Raw genomic sequence first — 8244 nt, 5'->3', positions numbered from 1 at the left:
TTTTTAAGTAGAGTGCCTTTGAAATAGTGTTTGTTTTTCTATTATAAAATGAGAGTATGTTGTGCCTAGGAAATTTGGAAAATTTAGAAAAGTAGAAGAGAGCAGATCATTTTTTCCTCTTTTCTTCCACCTCCCCCTCCCACTCCAGTTCAAGCTGTTGCGGGCTGTCGGTCGCCCGCCCAGCTCCAGGGAGAGCTGTTGTTCACAATCTTAGCTGTAGAGGGCACAGCTCACTGGCCCAATGTGGGAATCGAACCAGCAACCTCTGTGTTAGGAACATGGCGCTCCAACCACTTGAGCCGCTGGGCCGGCCCCAAAGCAGATCTTTATGAACAATAATGCACTGATAGCCTTCTTTTGCCTAGATGGTATATGCTTCAGGGGTCTGTCTACCTTTTGCATTTCTTTCTAAAGCAATCTGATTTCCTTCTCTCCTGTTCTTTCATTCTTGTGTGCTGTATTGTGGGGCTAGTGAGAAATAGCACCTTTCTGTATCTCAGACGTGGTTGGGATGTCTCTTCACTCAGCCTTTATGAAGGATATGTTGTCAAGTATGTCCTGCAGGGAGGCCTGGCCCTTTGAGGCCTCAGCTACAGGACAGCCTGGAGCACTCAGTGGCCCAATGACTCACCTCATTCTCTATTTTGCATCTAATCCCTTTTTTATTCTACCAGCTCCCAAGTTTGCTTATATTCTTCTCTTAGACTCTCATATCGCTTATATCTCAGCAAGTTTCAGACCAGTCTCATGGTCTTACTTGGCCCCAGAACTTTCCCTGGTGACTTTTCCTTCTCTGGTGGACCAACCCTGACCAAGATTCAGGGTTGCTGTGGACAGAGCCATGATAACCTTCAGGCTGCTTCCTGCCAGCTCCCCAGAGGACACCCTGGTGCAGTGGAAGAACATGGGCTTTGGAGTCAGGCAATGTGAGTTTCAATCATGGCCTCTCACAGTTGTGGCTACCGTGTTTCCCTGAAAATAAGACTTAACCAGACAATCAGCTTTAATGTGTCTTTTGGAGCAAAAATTAATATAAGACCCAGTCTTATTTTACTATAAGACCCGATCTATGTAATTATAATATAATATAATATAATATAATATAATATAATATAATATAATACTGGGTCTTATATTAATTTTTGCTCCAAAAGATGCATTAGAGCTGATTGTACGGCTAGGTCTTATTTTCAGGGAAACACAGTGGTAACTGAACTTCACTGGGCTTCTTGTTACTTCATCTGTAAAATGGGACAATTATACAATCTGCCCTTCTTTAACACACTGTTAATTTTATTATTTATCTAACTTGTATAATGCATTCTATGTGTCAGATATTTTGAGTGCTTTATAGATATTCACTCATTTATACAACTAGTTAAAATCCTAAGAAAGTTTGGGTTACTTATTCATTTATTTGAGATGTTTATTTTTAATGAAAATTTCATTATAAAACCATTGTTCTAGTGGAGGAAATAAAAAATGGGCTTAGGAGCCAGAGAATTTTAGACTTTTAGTAACAATTATTTTATTTTTCCTTGTGGGATTTTCAATATTAAAGTTTGTGTTAAAAAAAAAAAAAGAACCAGAGGGTAAGGGGGGTGGGGGGTGGGAGATGACGGGAAAGGGGATCAAATATATGGTGATGGAAGGAGAACTGACGCTGGATGGTGAACACACAATGGGATTTATAGATGATGTAATACAGAATTGTACACCTGAAATCTATGTAATTTTACTAACAATTGTCACCCCAATAAATTTAAATAAAATAAATAAATAAAAAGTATTTAAAGATTTGAAAAAAAAAAAAGAATAGCTGTAAGTATTATATAGTGAATGATGACACCCCCCCGCCTGTCCCCAAAGATCTGTCCACCCAGAACCTGTGACTGTGACCCTATTTGGAAAAGGGGTTCTTGCAGATGTAATTGAGTTAATGATCTGGAGATGAAATCCTGGATGAACTGGATGGGATGTAATTCCAATGACAGATGGTTCTGTAAGAGGCAGAAGAGGAAAAAACATACACACACAGAGTAGAAAGCCACGCGAAGGTAGAGGCAGAGGTTGGAGTGGTACATCAACATGCAGGGAACACCAAGGATTCCTGATGGCCACCGGGAGCTGTGAGAGAGGCATGACATGATTTTCCCTCAGAGCTTCTAGGAGGAACCAATTCTGCCAATGCTTTCATTTTGGACTACTTGTCTCCAGAACTGTGGGAAAATTAATTTTTGTTGTTTTAAGCTACCATTTTTGTGGTAATTTATTGAATTTCTTATGGCAACTCTAGGAAACGAATACAAGTACATTTTGGTATTGTAAGGTAAGAATCTTGAATTGGGGGATCAAAACAGAAAAGAAACTAACCTAAAAGTCACCAAATTATGAACAAAGCATAAAACCAGATCAAAAGCAATAGGTTTCTAGGCCTTAAACAGCAGCATAACTCATTAGGACAAGCAGTTAACAAGAGAACATAGGGACAAGTAAGTTAAACCAGCTGCACAAACAAAGCTGCTGAATGGTGTTCTGTTCCTGGGATACCAGCCTTTGAAAGGTGAGGTGCTAATTCCCTATTACAATTGGGAAACGACCAACTGATGTCCATATGATACAAAACATGTTCCCTGCTCAATCAAATTATATCCAGTAGACAAGTAAAAATTCGAGCAGTAGAAATGCCTGCATATATTCTACCGCTTTACTGTGAAACTTAAAAATGAAATAATGCAAATGCAACTCCTAGCACATTTATTGGCCCATATAAAGTGTTTAATGCATGTTCCCTTTTTCCTGTAGGAAATAGGTGTTTATCAGCAATCCAAAGTATGTTTTATATACAGTAGCGTTCTTTTTTTATAAATATCAATGATACCAATTCTCTCTTGAATTACTTACACTTTTACAACGTGACTTCCATGGTGTTCAAAATCATCAGGCCTTCAATGCCTCTGAAAAGAAGCAAGAATTTATAATGACTGGCGGATGATATTATGGTATGCACAGTGGTGATTTTTTAAATTTTGTAAGTTAAAATCTATGTACTCGTGTCTTCAAAGAATGATGAGGAGAACGGAACCCAACACGATAAAATATAACATAACAGCAAACATTCAAAGATTGTCCTCAGGTAATCCTGTCTGTTCATTCATTCATTCATTCATTCATTTATGCATTCATTCACACAATCACTCAGCACTGCTGGCTGAACATTTGTTGTGTGTCCAGAACTTCATTAGGCACCCCTGAACTTGAAAACAATGCAGGTGAAAGTCATAAGGAACACTTGAGAGAAGACACGCATGCAGCAGTTAGTGAAGGATTCTGAAATCATAGCAGCAGGGCTCTGTGGCTATGCTCAGGAAAATTTTACATCACATTGGAAGGGCAGAGACGGGGAAAGAAAGCTTTTTGGATGAGGGCTTTCACATTGGGTGTTAAAGGAGTATGAGACAAGGGACTTTAAACATTTGTTTACAGCTCTGCTAATGACACACCATCCTTCCAATCTCCAGGCCTAAAACTACCACCTAATGCCTAGCACATAATAGACACTCCACAAATATTTACTGAATAATAATTAAAAAAGGACTGAATGAGTCATTGTTGCCTCCTCCATGCAGCTCCAGGCTAGTCTTTCCAATGCATAGATCTGTTGATGTCATTCACCAACTCTATGCTTTCCAAGAAAGAAGAGATAAAAGTGATGAGACTACAATCTTTGGATCAAATAGTCTTGGGTTTGAGTTCCAAACACCTTCAGACTGGCTTCCATCCTATCCTATCTAATCCTAGCTCTCTTTTACAGATTTACTGTCCCTTTGATACCTAAATCTAACCATGTCACCCCTCTGACCCCCCACCTCTTGCTGAAAAACCTTTAATGGCTGCCCCTCTGTCCTCAGAGTCTGGTCTCTACCATCCTCTCCAGCTTCTGTTTTCTTGACCCTTACTTTCAACTTTTCACTGTCTGGAAGATGTCATGTTTTCTGTCTCCTCTGGGCCTTCACACACATGTAGGATGCTTTCCTTGGACTATTTCTCTCTCCTGTATGCCCTCCCCTACCCCATCCCCAGTATCAAGCTAACTCTCGAGCATCTTTCCGACCTGGGCTTAAATGACACTTTATTCTTGAGGCCTTCCTTCCAGGTGGTCCCTGGGCTGTTGGGCTCACAGAGCACCTTGCACTTCTTCCCCTGGAGCACACACCATATTTGATTGTAATAGAGGTTGTCTTTCCTACCTGGACTGGTGATGCTGTGTCTGGCTCATGGTTGTCTTAGAACCTGGCGTAGTACCTGTGCTAATGAATGTTTTTTTGAATACATTAATGAGATCTAAAACTTGTTGGCTGTATGACCCTGGGCTGGGAACTTTGGCATTCAGAACCTCAATCGTATCTTTTGTAAAGTGAAGGTAATAGCTATCTCATAGGATCTTGTACACTACAAAGCATCAGATAAATATCTATTTGTAATGGCCTCTGAGTAGACCCTCACTTATCTTTTTACTTTGTCTCCTGCTTCTCCCATTAATGTAGAGGTGGCACCAAACTGGACCTACCTGCTTTTCCTTAAACATTGTCCTATGTCCCATTTTTTTGCCATTGCTCATGCTGCTTCCTCTGCCTAGAACTTCTTTCCTCTCTACTTCCCATTTCAAAAACTTCATCTATCTCAACTCCATGGGGTTTCCCTTGATTGTCTTAGCCAAAAGTTACCTCTCCCTTCTTTAACTTTTGGGGTATTTTATCTGCCCCTCTCCTAGAACATGCACCACTTTCAAAATTGTATTATGGGTAATTATGTACAACTTCTAGGTTAGTAGGCTCTAGAGTTTGTCTTCTGGGATTCATATCCCTGATCTACCTACATACTAGCTATACAACCATGGGCTAGTTAGTGAACTTATCTAAGCCTCAGTTTTTTAATCTGTAAAGTGGGAATTATAATAACATCTGTCTCATAAGGTTTTTTCTTGGGGAGGGGGGATGCATTAAATGAGATTATGTAAGTAGATAATTTAGCACAGTGCCAGATCCATTGTCAGTAAGTATATGCTTCACATAACATCATCATCATCATCATCTTCTTCTTCCTATGTGTAAGTTTCTTGAGGACAAAGACTACATTTTATAGGATTCCCAATGCCTGGCCTATAGTTAGTGTTCCATAAACGTTTGTTGAATGCAGGCATAAATAATATAGGCAAATATGACAAAATAATGACTTTTTCTTTCGCTATAAAATGATACAAATTTATTGCATTTTTGGGCTTTTTAGTAACCACGATCCCTGTGGACTTCCTCAACGAGCATGAACATTTTGAAATAGTGTGTAATAGAATAGGCCCACTATGTTGCCATCAGTCTGGAATTTGGAAAATTACAAGCAGAATTAAAGAACAGTGTTAGAATTATTTATTCTTTCTATGCCCCTTTATTGCATTCATTTTGGGAGAAATTATCTATTCTTGTTTAATAAGAAGATTACATTACATATTCATGTAGAAAGAATTTTACCAATTTGTGGAAACTTTTCTCAGATCTTGCCTCATGTTAGATGTCAGGCAATGTCTCATTTGGAGAGAGAAAAAACAACTAGTTACTGTGATTTACAGTTAGGCAAGTTATCCTGAATTTCCTTGGTAAAAAGAAAATGAAAACTACATTTATAAAATATCAAAGAGGTTCGTCTTCTAAACAGCCCGTTATCTGGAAAATATATGTAGTCATTTTTCTGACTTAATAAGGAGATAAAGCAAGTTTCACTTATCTTAATTTTGCATGTAATGAATGTACCAGATGAGAGTTGGCTATGATATGTGACTGCTCTTTCATTAACAGATTAGATAATTGCCTTCTTGGAATGGACCAACTTTATTATTTAGCACCTGACTTTCTCCTGAAATAATCTAGAACTCTTTTGAAAGTCAGTGTGCAGAGCTCTGGTTAGAGGAACGACATAATGTATCCTGGGCACTGAGAAGTTCATGGCTTTCCACATGCTTTTGGAGAGGTTGGCCATTGCCTGCATGGCACCGCTTTAGAAGCAGTTGCAATATCTGATCCTATTGAACTGGTCAGGCTTGAAATTCTACCACCGGGAATTCCGTTCATTCCAGTTGGTTGGGGGAGGACGTAAGAGTAAGGAGCTTGGGAGGCAGCTCGGTGTAGAACAGCGGTTGGCAAACTGGTCTGTGAGCCAAGTTCAGTCCACGGTCCATTTTTGTAGAGCCCATAAGGTAAGAATGGTTTTTACATTTTTAAATGGTTGGGGAAAAAAATCAAAAGAAGAATAACACTTCGTAACGTGAAAATTATATAAAATTCAAATTTCAGTCTCCGTGCGTGAAGTTTTCTTGGAACACAGTCACATTCATGAGTTTATGTGTTGTCTAGGGTTGCTTTTGTTCTACAATGGCAGAGTTGACCAGCTGCAATAGAGGCTGTGTGGCCCTTAAAGCCAAAATATTTACTATCTGGCCCTTTACAGAAAAAGTTTGCTGGTGTAAAGGAAAGAGCATTAAAAGCCATGGAGTCAGTCTTAGGGTTGAATCTCACCTCTTCTAGTTACTAGTTCTGTAACCTCAGTCAGGGTGACATTCATTCATTCATTCATTCATTCATTCATTCATTCATTCATTCAATAAACATGTTTGAGTTCTTACTGTTTCCTAGAGAGAGTGCTTGGCATTAGAGATGCAGTAGTTTTTGCACCTGAGGATTACCAACACCTAATCTGCTGATTTATGGGGAAGACTAAATACAATTAAGTATTCAAAGTGCCTAGCACATAATAGTTGCTCAAAAAATGATTTTTGGAAGTTCACAAATAACCTTCTACCCTAGTATTTTGGAAGGGATTTAAGAGTGGGGTGAGGAGAGACAGATTGGTGAGCTGATGGCTAATGAGAAGCTAGACTGGTGTTTCTAATAGTGGTATGCTGAGGAATCTAGAGGGAAGAGAGGCATTGGAAAGGCAGGGAAGGGACACAGAAACAAATTACTTCAGTTGTGCTCCAAGCCTGTTTTGTTCCCATGTAAACTTCTGTGGGCCTGAGTGTTGGGTGGCACATAGTCCTTTAATAACTACTAGTCAAAATATTCCTAGGAAGTGATGGAGTCAGAATTTTGAATCCTAGACATTCTGATTCTGATGCTTAATCATTACACCAGTGTCTCGCAAATTGGGATATAGGTTCCATGGAGATTTTATCAGGGGTCCTAGAGTTCTCTACAAGAACTTCTATACTTAGAGTATTATGATAATCTTAGAAAAGAAGAGGGGGAAAAGCAATAGAAGCATATTCTCAAACCACTTTATAACCTAGTGTTGCCCTGTGGTGCCTTTCTCTAAGTTTGCATTTGTGTTTAGATTAGGTCATTTTAGTGGGCTAATGAGGAAAGAATGGAAGCAGCAGACTTAATAGGAAAATGATGTGTTGACACCATAGGAAAGTTAAGTTATATTACTGCTCACTCTAAAGACAAAGATTTCACAGTAATTCTAAGTGAGAAAGGAGGTGGGAGAACTGAATCATCGCACAGCCCACGGGGTACTGGTGTGCCAACGGGGTACTGATGTGCCATGAAACCTGGCATGTTGAGAAGGGCAGGCCAGTTTTAGCAAAACCAGAGCCACTGTGTAACTTGCATTTCATTAGTTTTGTGGGGTTTTTTATCGCTTCTCGGCCTTTTGGCTAAGATCAAGTGTAGTTTTGTGGTTTTGCTTGTATTTAATTTCTAAATTTGCTTTGGATTTGTAAATTGTACGAAAGCTACGTACATAAGGACACTTTAAAAACTCGTTGTTTAAAACTACATTTTACCTCATTTAAGTGATGTGATTTCAGTGATAGTCCAAATAATTCTTTATTATTATGTGTTCTTGCCTTATTTTGTAATTTAAGGCTTCATTGAATGGGGGCACTCTCTAAATTCTGCCCAAAATGTTCAAAAGAATAGTCTAGAGCTGGAAAGAAGGCAGGAGAAAATTTTCCCATCAGTGTGTGGAGGTCCTGAGCTTCTGTTGATGAGGTTGTTGTCCAAAATGAGGAATATGTCCAAAAAGAGATGATCCTTCACTGTGTTGTTTAAATTATAATCCTATTTCCTTCTGATGTTCCTCCAGATCATTCAATTTCCATTTCTGTGATTTTTGCTTATCAATGAAATGTCTTTTCATCAGGGTCTGATGCCAATGCTGCCTAAATCTAGGATGGTTCTTGGCTCTTCT

The 8244-nt window shown here is 39.0% G+C and overlaps 1 pseudogene; it reads left to right on the top strand.

Moving 5' to 3' along the window:
• The first annotated feature begins 7688 nt into the window (after positions 1 to 7688).
• On the top strand, positions 7689 to 7832 carry LOC141572611 (U2 spliceosomal RNA; annotated as a pseudogene).
• Positions 7833 to 8244: the final 412 nt, after the last annotated feature.

Source organism: Rhinolophus sinicus, chromosome 14, assembly GCF_057876585.1.
Source record: "Rhinolophus sinicus isolate RSI-liver-muscle chromosome 14, RSI-T2T, whole genome shotgun sequence".
In the NCBI taxonomy this organism is placed as follows: domain Eukaryota; kingdom Metazoa; phylum Chordata; class Mammalia; order Chiroptera; family Rhinolophidae; genus Rhinolophus; species Rhinolophus sinicus.
This window is presented reverse-complemented; position numbering and strand designations above follow the sequence as displayed.